We start from the raw sequence: 11,047 nt of genomic DNA, 5'->3' as shown, positions 1-11,047 counted from the left end.
TCCGTGTCTCAGCAAAGTGATACCGAGCCCGCGTCTCCTTCCAGGTGTGAGATCGGCTGCAGAATGCGACCCTCGCTAGCTTCTGCGCAGGGGCCTGGCGCGGTGACGTTACTCACCTCTAAGCCAGGGAGGCGGGCGGAGGAGTCCTGCTGCTGCGGAGCCCGAGGAATGGTCATACGTCGCCCTGCCGGCGCTTGCCAAAGCCCTGGTGGGGACAGAGCACAGGGGTTAAGTGACTTGCCCATGGTCCCTCTGACTCAGTGGTTCTCACCTCTGGGCTAGCTCTATTACTCACTCCCCAGAAGCTTTGCTGGGGGGCTGGTGAAGCTCCAGCATGCGGAGCCGGAGCTTGACCCCTGGACAGTTAACAAGCCCTTGGCAGCCCTTAGAACACGGGGCATTGCCAGAAGCCAAGCCCCAGGCTCCTGCTCAGCGCCCAGGGGAGGCCGTGACCCCCCCACCCGGGCCCCTGTGGCTACTCCAAGTGACCTTCCCCTCTGACTGACCTGCAGAGGTGCCAGTGAGCTTGCAGTAAAACAGTCTAATAGCGGGCGCGTTTAGGAACGGGCCCTGGGGGCTAGAACGCTTCTCTCTCGCCAGCCGAAGGGGATGTAATAAGATGCTGCCTCCCCCAGCCTGCCCCTCACCTGTATTGCAGGCCAGTTGCTCTCTTGTAGGGATGTACAAGCCCATTCAACCACTTAAAGGGGGCTGTGGGCAGGGGCTGCTCCAGGCCACTGGTTAACTGGTAACATCACCCAGTAAGGAGAACCATTGACATCCCTACAGCCAGGGTCAAAGGCAGCAGAGACCATACCCGTCTCCACAATGGCACGTGTGCTGTGCATCCAGCCCGTGGTCGCGGAGGGGCGGAGAGGGGGCTCTCGGCACCGAGGACGTGTTACCACAGCTGCAGGGGGCAAGTCTGGAATGAATAGTGCGGTGACACTAGGCGATAAGGCAGATGAGCCCATTCTGATCAGCTTGTCTGATTTCTTGCATAACACACGCCAGAGAATGTCACTTAGTAATTTCTGCAGCCGAGGGAATTACTCTGCTGTGCAGTACAGGAACCTGAGCCCTTCGGGTTGGGCTGCAGCCTTTCTCTGTATGAAAGAGATCCAATCTCGGTTTGAAAACTCCAGGAAACGCTGCCTTGCTGTGCCACGTCCCAGCCAAATCTCTTCGCATGGCTGACTGCCTTTGTGGCAAATGGTTCTTAGTTTCAGTTTGAATTGTTCTGACTTCGGCTTCCAGCCTGGGGTTTTTGTTGTGCCTTTGCCTGCTGGCCTGAAAAAGACACCTCAAGTCAGCTCTCTGGTAGGCAGGAGCACAGCCATCTCCAAGCTCGGCTGCGGCCGCAGACGGCGCGTCGGTCTCCGCAAGGTTTGTTTTCTGGACCACAAATCAGCCTCGTAAACCTTCTCCAGCCCTCACCCAGTTTTCTGAATCCTTCGTGGGGCGGAGCTGTGCGCTGCCCCTCCCTACTCCCACTCCGCGGGCCCTGGCTTGGGACCGCTCTATTTGATCAGATCACATCTGCAGGAGTGGGTGGCGTGGCGGCACCCCAGGGCTCCGCTGTGCTGCTAGCCAAGGGGCAGGGCAGGGATTTTTGAGGGTGGGGTCATGCCAAGGCTTTGGCAAGTGGCCAAGGGCTGCACTTTTCTGTTGCGGGGGTGAGGGGTCTTGGAGATTGGTGCGGCGGGGTGTGTCTGAGCGTTTGGGTGAAGGAGGGAGTTGTGAGCTGGGGCTGGGGGGTATGGGAGAGGGGGGCGGGGATGAGGGAGCTGTGACCTGGGAGGGCAGCAGGTTTGGGTGGTGACCTGGGGCAGGAGTGGGGGTGCCAAGGCAGGTACTTACCTAGGTGGCTCCTGGCAAACAGCCCAGCAGGACCTACGGGCAGGCTCAAAGCAACTGGCTCCTGCAGTCACGTGGCTGCCAGGGAGCCTGGCTGAGGGCGGCTGGATCCTCTTGTCCCCCGTGCCCGACGCCATACAGACAATCAGTACCGTGCGTGTTTCGTTCTCTGCCGTGGCCTAGCAATCGCTCAGCGTCGCTGGCAGCCAATCTCCTGCACGTTCAGCTGCATGATCAGGCTCCCAGGGTACCAGCGGAAGCGCTGGCTGGGCCATTCAAAACCAGCCTGCGGTGCTTACTGCGGGGTTGCTCTGCTACTGGCCTGGCTGGCTGGGCGAGGTCCATGAGGCCCTGCTGCCCGCGGGACCCAGCGGGAGGCCCATGCCCCACGCTGCAGAGGAAGGCACAAAATTGCCAACGTCCCTGCCACTCTGAGCTGGCAGCAATTCCTTCGCCTGTTGGCTCTGAGCCCGTGAGCATGGGCCAGACTTCAGGACAGGGAGATGCCCCCGGGCGTCCCACCCTCACACGGGCCAATGCCTGCCCTTCCAGGGCTCTGGGGCTGTGATCTCCTGGCAGTGGCCAACAGCTGGCGCCAAAGCACACCCTGCGAGCGGTGAGAACTTCTAGGAATTGGCACCGGGGCTTCCCTTCTCTTGCATTCCTGTGGGTGGGGTGTGAAGGTGTCGTGTCTTGGTTTCACACCCTGCTTTGTCAAATGCTGAGAAGGTAGGGCCCGCTCCTTTGGGGGGGTGGCAGAAGCGCTGTCTGGTTCCCCACGCAGTGCGGTGAGATGTACCAGTACCGCACGGTTACCCGGAGCGATTGACTAGCCACTGCAGGGATGTGCTGTCACCTGGAGCCTTTCCCTCGGGACTAGACCTCTTCCTACAAGCTCAGCCGCAGGCCGGGGGGCTTCCTGTAGGGACCCTTGGGCGAAAGCCTGCGCCCTGTGCGTCTCGGGAGTCCTGGCTGTGCCCAAAGCTGGCTGTGGAGCGTGGAATGCTGCAGGCGACGCGAGCTCCGCGGGGGCGGTTCGCAGCACGAGTTAGTTCACACTGTCAGCGTGAGGAAAATGGGGATTGTGAAGACAAAGTGGTTTTAGCTTAGCCCAGCCCATTGCTCCCATATAGCAGTTGGGGAAGGAAGAGAGTTAACTGGGAACCAGAGTGGTGGGAGCAAAGGGCTGCATCGCAAACCAGAACCGTGAAGTAGGATGGCCACTGACTAACAGTTTCTCCCAGGCGTCCCCGCGAAGGCTGGTCTGTTGCGGAGCTGGCTGGCTCTTTGGGATCCAAATGCTCTAACACTCCCCTTCCCCTCCAAGTAGCTGACAGGATACAGCGCACTTGCCTTCCCGCGGTGACACTGGCTGGCTGCATTTGCTGGCCGCTGTCATGTTCTCTTCGTCTCCCAGTGGCTTTGATTGCATTGGTGTCTGATGGTTTCCCCCACAAGTCTTGGGATGGGGGAAGGCTCGTTACTGAGCCTTGTGCTCCAGTGCCAGCTAAACAGCTGGGCCGGCCTGCTTGGGCCAGCGCCACGGCCCATTCTCATCTAGTGACTAAGCACATAAACATGCCCTCCCTGACATGCAGCGCTGCGTTTCCGGTAGCTGCTTGTGAGGGAGGACGATCCCGTACGCCAGGGGTCTGCCAGTGAGTTTGCCAGCTCCGAGATGAGCAGTTTGTAGAGCCTAGGGTGCTCTGCTCTGCTAGCCATCCTGCTGGAAAAGCCCAGAGGCACCAAGGCAGCGTAGTTTAGGGGTAGTGCGAGGGCAGCCAGAGGCGGGCAGCCCAGTGCTCCTAGGGGGCACGGCCGAGGAGCTAGTCACGCATTGCTGCAAGAACGCGCTCGCACCCAGGCCGGGAGAGAGAGCGCCACAGAGGAGGTGAGTGTCTCCTCCTTATTGAAAGTCCTGGGGATTTTTCAAGCCCAGGTAAAATGTGTTTCAGATCTGCCTTAAAGCTCCCCTTTGTAATTTGCCATGCATCTCACTTCAACCTGCTCAGAGCCAAACTGGTTAGGCACAGGCCGGGTTTGCGCTGGGGGGTCGAGGGCGGGATAGCCTTGCTGCTGCTTGGCATACTGCCACCTGGGCCAGTCCTGCGCCGGGGCAGACTGCCAGGAAACAGGCCCCAAGTGCCTGGGAGCTCTGTTTAGCTGGCTCCACCCTGTGCTCTGGGGTAAACGCCCTGGGTACTAGAACAGCGTTAGCATGGGTGCGCAGGCCGCCCTGGGCTCTGATGTGGCTTGTCACCCACACGCCTCTGTCTGTGACAGATGGTCCCGAACACCAAGAATCACAGCGATAGGCTAGTCTCAGTCCCAAGGGACCAGCCACGTTCTTGGGTCTCCCTGTGCGGCCAAGGCTAGTAGCCAACCAAAGCTACAGCAAGGACCAGGAAATGGTTATTTACAAGGTTACAGGCAGCACCGCTGTGTGCACACGCACTCCCGTGTGCAGTTTCAAAAGCGTACAGAACGCGCTCTCGCCCGCCCGCTCCCTGCGTCTGCTAGGGCTGGCGAAGCACTGGGGAGCTTACACGTAAGGTTAGTCATCCCCACCCTCGGCATTCAAGCAGTGCGCAGATGCATTTGCTCATTGCTGGGGCATTTTCTCCCTCCTGCGAGCTGCTGGAATTCTCTTCAAGGTCGCCGCGTCAGTGGCGAGGAGGGGAGTGGAGAGAAAGCCACCAGCCGGTTCGCTCCACAACAGCGGATCCAGTATGGATGGGCTGCGGACGGGGCGCCCGCTCGCTGGAGGCCGGCACGTCCCACTAACGAGCGACTCTCGCCTGTCTGACGATAGTCCCCCGGCTGCCGATGCCACGGGGCGGATTTATCAGGAAAAACGTTGCTCTGGGACAGCCACGCTAATAAACGCCCTTTGCCAGCTTTTGTGCTGCATGCTTGTTTGCCCGCAAGGCGTGTGGCCGGCACACGAAGCCGGGCACCGTGAATGTGAAGTGGACTGGCCCACTCCGGAACACCTAGCTCATGGCAGCCCCTGCAAGACGCCTGCCCTGGCTGCACTCGGCTTCAGGGACTTTCCCCCCAGAAAGTGAAAGGGCAGGGGTTCTGCTCGCTGGGCTCTTCCAGCCCAAGTGGTGCAAGAGTTCCAGTCCCTCTTGGTCAGTGACTCGGTGCCTACCCTGGGGAGTCCCCCTCCCACCTTCCAATGGCTTCATGGGGCAGCAGTGGAAATTCCCCTCCTGCTGCACCAAGGAGCACGGCGACCCGAGGGCTCCCCTTTGAGCTTCACGGCTACTCCCCCGGGTGGGAAGACGGGCTGCCCCTGGGGCCCACAGAGGGGAGACGCAGAGTGGGCCATGGGGGAAGGAGCCCCATGCGGCAGAGGGGCAGGCTGGGTGTGGGACAGACTTTGCTAGCCCCGCGGATTGCAGGTCAATGGCCGAAGACCCGATGCCTGCTGCCTGTCTCACGTACCTGTGCTCGCGCACGGCGCCCGTCGCAGCTCCCTGCTGGAGAATAGCGGGTGACGGTCACTGCCCCCTGGCTGGGTGTCGACTGCTCCTTGGGGTGCCCCCAGACTCAGCACGTGTCTGTAACAAACCCAAGCACAATCTCACACCTGCACGGACACCTGCACGCGCCCAGTGAAACAGAACAACGAACTCCACCAGCTCAGGCCGGTTCAAATGATACCTCACAAGGCATTGGCGGGTGGGCTGTGGGGGGGGCGCCACACAGGTAACGATTAAAAAACCAGCCTGAGAAGCTGTGCAGAAGCCCCAACCAGTGGGGAGAGAGCTTAGTGAAACAGCCAATGGGGGGAAGCTTGTTAGGGCAGCCAATCAGGGCTGGTGGTGGGGGGCTATATAAGCCAGGCTGCTCAGCAATGCTGCGTTTCTCCCTGGCCTGCTAGGGAGCACCGTGGCTGGTGCAGAGTGGGGCAGGCCAGCAGAGCAGGCGTTTCTGGCTATCGCTGCCAGGCTGAGGCCCTAGATGAAGTGCAGCTAGGGGGCTAGGGCCACGGGGGAGGGGGCACAGGGAAAAGCGGCAGCAGAGGAGTGGGAGGGGAGGCAGGCAGTGAGCGGGGGGCCTGCTCCCCCCACACTCATTTCCCGATGGGAGCGTGGCTGATCTCCGGGTGGCTGAGAACGGTTGGTCAGGCCTGAGCCGACCTCTCTCCCCCTTCCGTAGCCAGGGTGGGCCTTAGCCACGGAGCCATCCTGGTCCGGGAAGGGGCGGCCTTTGAGCTTCAGCAAACGGCTCCTGTGTCCCGTCAGTGCCGATCGGGGCAAAGCCGTGGGCTTGCTGAACCCCTCCGCTGGGGCCCAGGCCCGACGGCAACGAGGGGGCCCGGGGCGCTCGCCGCAGGCCCTGTAAACGGATGTGAGGCGCGCTCTGAGTGCCTCGTGGCCGTGCCCAGGGCCTGGCCGCCCCACCCCCGCTCTTACTGCCCAAGGCGCCGTCCCTTTGGGGACCCCCCCCACCGCCGTGCCCAGGGCCTGGCCGCCCCACCCCCGCTCTTACTGCCCAAGGCACCGTCCCTTTGGGGACCCCCCCCACCGCCGTGCCCAGGGCCTGGCCGCCCCACCCCCGCTCTTACTGCCCAAGGCACCGTCCCTTTGGGGACCCCCCCCACCGCTGTGCCCAGGGCCTGGCCGCCCCACCCCCGCTCTTACTGCCCAAGGCGCCGTCCCTTCGGGGACCCCCCCCCCCACCGCCGTGCCCAGGGCCTGGCTGCCCCACCCCCGCTCTTACTGCCCAAGGCGCTGTCCCTTCGGGGACCCCCCCCCCACCGCCGTGCCCAGGGCCTGGCCGCCCCACCCACGCTCTTACTGCCCAAGGAGCCGTCCCTTCGGGGACCCCCCCACCGCTGTGCCCAGGGGCCTGGCGAGTCTCAGCCTCCTGCTGGCGCCACCCTCTTACGCTCAGCTGACAAAGCGCCGAGGGCGTCTGGCTCTCCTGGCGGCCCCCCCGCAGGTCGGGCGCGTGGTAGTGGGGACGCGCCGCGCCCGCTGGGGAAGTGATGGAGGGGCCTGGCCTTACCCGCTGAGGCGTTTGGGTTACAACACAGTTGTGCTGGAGACGTGCACCGACTGAGCACAAGCGCTGGCCCCGCTAGGTAACGGATACGGCCAGCACCTGGGCGGGGCTCCCGGTCCCCGCCGGCAGGGCCTCTGCAGTGGCACCAGCCCCACGGCGGGCCTGGGGGCCGCTGATTTGCCGACGCCACAGCCAGGGGCAGCTTGGCGGCAGTGGGGGGCTGAGCTGAGGCAGCGTTGCGGTGGCAGGGTCTGAAGCTGCGGGGAGCCACGCCCTGCCTGAGGGATGCCGGTGCGGGTGTCCCGACCAGCAGTCCAAGCAGAAATCGCTGCAGCTGGGGCAGGCAGGAGCCTCTGGAGCAGCCATGACAGCACTGCCCGGAGGGCTGGAACCCTTGGCTGAGTGAGGGGCAGGATCGGTTGGCGTCTCCCAGCTTCAAGAATGTTCCAGGTTCCAGAGCAGCGCAGGGGCTAGTGGTGGGTTCAGGAGGAAGAGGGGGGACATGGTTTCCTCTCCTCTGCCTCCCTGGAGAGCAGCCAGACCTGTCGCAGCTAGAGCGGCTCAACAAAACTGGTCTAAGAATTATTTTTAAGCTGGCACGTCCCTGCCTCCCCTGGAAATTCAGCCTGAAGCAGACCTCTGACATGGAGAATTGGAGCTAGAGCGGTTAAAACGCGGCAAAGTGAGACGCAGCGGACGCCAGAGTCTTCTCATGGAAATTGCCAGGCAACGTGAACTGTCCGCGGCGCCGGTACTGGAACGTGGCCCCTGGACTACAGAGCAACTCTCAGATGCAAATGTCTCTGGCTGGGCTATGGAAAAACCGGCGCTGCCTCCGAAAACCTCAAGGCCTAGTGGTGCAACGGCTCGCGCTGGCCCAGAGCAGCCTGCAGTGGGAGTGAAGAGGCCTCTTCACACTTCCCAGCGTGGACAGTGACGGCTTGCTTGCCCTTTGCAGTGTTCTCATCTTCAGGACGCCCACGGTAGGAAAAAAAGCCCCAAAACATAACAAAACCCTCAGCCAGCAACGGGCCCCCAGCCTGGTTTCCATTGCCTTGCATATTCCCTCCGTCTGCCTGCACTGAAATGACTAACGGGCTGCAGCTACCAGTGGAAATGCTCCCCTGCCGTGAGCACAGCAGAGAGGCCTGCTTGAGACTGGAAGAGGCCAGGTGGCCCGGGGCTAAGCATGCCAGGAGCGCCCAGGAGCCGCCCTCTCCCCGGGGTGGTGGAAATTCATGCGTCACGCAGGCCTGGCCTGGCAGAGTGGACTGTGCCAGGCCCGGTGCGCTTGTGCTGAAACTGCCAACACTTGGGTCTCGGGGGTAGCTTGGCTCCTGGCAGCTGAGGCTCGTGGAGCCTTGACCCAGCCAGGCAGGAGAGGGGCACACGGTTGTGGGGTGGAAATTGGATGTATTGGGGGGAGGAACCTAGCCCTGCAGCAAAGCCCAGTGCCAGCTCTGTGCACACGTCTACACAAGCGACACCATCCCAGGACCTCACCACATTCTCCACACCGTCAGAGGCTCATACCACGGCACGCCCTCCTGTGTGCCCCACTGCCACGTGTATTGGCCAAACCGGGCAGCCTCTGCCACGCAGGATAAATGGACACAACGCAGACGTCAGGAATGGTAACACACAAACATTTGAACCGCCCCGGACACCCAAGTAAGGGATTTGAAAGGAGCCATCCTTCTCCAAAAGAATTTCAAAACCAGCTTCCAAAGGGAGCCAGCTGAACTGCAGTTCATTGCAAAGCCGCGTAGGACTGACTAAGGATCTCAGCTGGCTAACGCACTACAAAGGCAACTTCCCCACTCTGGATGCTCCAGACCAAATGCTGAGAAGGAGCCACTGCCACCCTGACTAGGATCCCTTCATTGACACACACACAACTCCTCCGTACGTGTACCCCTGCCTCTGCAATGGCCACTAAGGATGTTAAAGGCCAGTCGACTATCCAATACACATTTGCTTATCGGATAGTAATGTCGACTAGTCAGTTCTCCCCCCCCCCCCCCCCATGCTGCCTCTGTGAAATAGAGGCAGCAAAGAAGGGGAGGGGGGAAGGGGTACTTCAGAGGATCAGCTGTGCGGCAGGCTGCCCCTTTAAAACACCACCTCTGCAGGGATTCACAGGGGCTGACTCCCCAGCTGATCCCGAGTCCTGGGGAAGTGCTACGGAGAGCCCGGGCTAAGCTGTGGAGTCCGAGCTCCCCTCCTGCCGCTTGGAATGGCCTGGAGGCAGCGTTTTAAAGGGGCAGCCCCCCGCACAGCTGAGCCCAGGATCAGCTGTGCAGCTGCCACCTTGGGGTTTCAAAGTGGCTGATCCTGGGCTCAGCTGTGCGGGGGGCTGCCCCTTTAAAATGCCGCCTCCACGCGATTCAAAGGGGCAGCTGCCGTTGAGCCTGGGCTCAGGTGGGGACCAAGCGGGATATCCCCAGGGCCCGGGATCAGCTGGAGGGTCCCCAGCTGGCCCTGGGTTCCAGGGAAGTGCCGTGTGGAGCTGGACTCCCCTGCCGCTCCTTTCAGTCGCGTGGAGGCAGCAGTTTCAAAGGGACAGCGGCTGGTCAGCTGTGTGGCCAAAGCCCCTTTGAAAGTGCCGCCTCCATGTGATTCAAAGGGGCAGGGGAGCCCATGGCTTTGAAATGCACAAGAGCCCCCACTGGGGCTTCTTGTGCATTTCCAAGCAGGCACCCACTTGCAGCCTAGAGTCAGCGGGACTTCCCACGGGCCCTGGGCTGCACCTGGAGTTCTGCAATTCTCCTTTGAAATGTACAAGAGCCCCATGTGCTCTTGTACATTTCAAAGGAGGAATGGGGAAGTGCCTATTGACTAGTCAGTTAACATCCCGAACTTCCACTCCACCTGAGGCAGTGGGTCTTGCCCATGAAAGCTGATGCCCTAATAAATCTGTCAGTCTCTCAGATGCCACAGGACTGCTCGTTGTTTCTGCAGATACTGACTAACATGGCCACCCCACTGAGCTTTTTCACTGGGAGAAATGAGCAATTTGTTGTTTTTTCTGTGTTCAAGCTGGGTCTTGACCCAAGACTGGATCAAACCCCCAGTACCCCCAACTTTAACGTGTCTGGGGGCCAGTGCTGGCTCAGATCTTCCTGGTTGGCTTCTCTGGCTCTTTGGAATCTGGATCTCAGTTTTGCTGCTTGGTCCCAGCACTCTGACACTAGAGCCTCGGACTCAACCACAATTCAGCCCCAAGCTTTCAGAGCAACGCTTCCAGGATCCAAACCCAGCTGGTGCCTCCCTCTGGGGAGCTAAATCCCTCACGCTTTCATAGCATCATCGAACACTAGGCCTGGAAGGGACCCCGAGAGGTCATCGAGTCCAGTCCCCTGCCCTCGTGGCAGGACCCAGCACCATCTCTAGACCATCCCTGACAGCTGTCTATCCAACCTGCTCTTAAACATCTCCAGTATCAGTGGGCTAGCCCTGTTAGTCTGGATCTGCAAAAGCGACGAGGAGTCCTGTGGCACCTTGTAGACTAACCGATGTATTGGAGCATGAGCTTTCGTGGGCAAAGGCCCACTTCCTCAGATGCAGGTAGTGGAGATTCCAGAGGCAGGAATATGCAATTTGCATATCTTTTCCCGCTTTTTTTTTCCAGAAGAGACTTTTCCGAAACGTGGCCCATCTACAGGGGGCCAAGTGTCGGAAAAACCTCCTCGCTCGGCACATCCCTTCTTCCTCCAACAATGCGGAGCACAGAGATGCTGAAAGAACCCATCCGCTTTTCCGGGCACTGTTCTGACAAAGTGGCCTTTTCCTTGGCTGTGGCAGAGCTTTTCCTCTGCAGCGTCGACACAGCCTAGCTAGGAATGTGCCCCGTACGCGCTGACTCGTCAGTCGCACGGAGGGGGACGGTTGTAGTACAGGGGTCTCCCTCCTTCTTAAGCACAAGATCACTTTTTGGATTGAAAAACACCATTGCCCTGCCTCCTTCATGTCTCTTCTCCGAGGCCCCCACCCCGCTCCCTCCATCCTCCCCCATCCTCCCCCCTTTTCACCAGGCAGGGGCAGGGGGCTGGGGCACAGGATCTGGCGTGTGAGGGGGCTCTGAGCTGAGCCTGGGACAGGGAGTTGGGGTACGGGAGGGGGTTCAGGGTACAGGCGTTGGGAGGGAGTTTGGGCCAGGGGCCTCAGGGCTAGG

At 60.9% G+C, this 11,047-nt stretch overlaps 1 long non-coding RNA gene across 6 annotated transcripts in view; it reads right to left on the bottom strand.

Annotated features, from left to right (window-relative positions):
- Positions 1-11,047, bottom strand: part of LOC112546759 (uncharacterized) — a 199,346-nt gene that overhangs the window by 717 nt on the left and 187,582 nt on the right. For all 6 annotated transcript variants that reach the window (XR_012906071.1, XR_012906069.1, XR_003090460.2 and 3 more), the window contains 2 exons: positions 5,308-5,423; positions 117-205 (listed from right to left, as the gene is read on the bottom strand). This is a non-coding gene — a long non-coding RNA (uncharacterized LOC112546759). The remainder of the gene's footprint in view (positions 1-116; positions 206-5,307; positions 5,424-11,047) is intronic.

This window comes from Pelodiscus sinensis, chromosome 9, assembly GCF_049634645.1.
Source record: "Pelodiscus sinensis isolate JC-2024 chromosome 9, ASM4963464v1, whole genome shotgun sequence".
NCBI lineage: Eukaryota > Metazoa > Chordata > Testudines > Trionychidae > Pelodiscus > Pelodiscus sinensis.
This window is presented reverse-complemented; position numbering and strand designations above follow the sequence as displayed.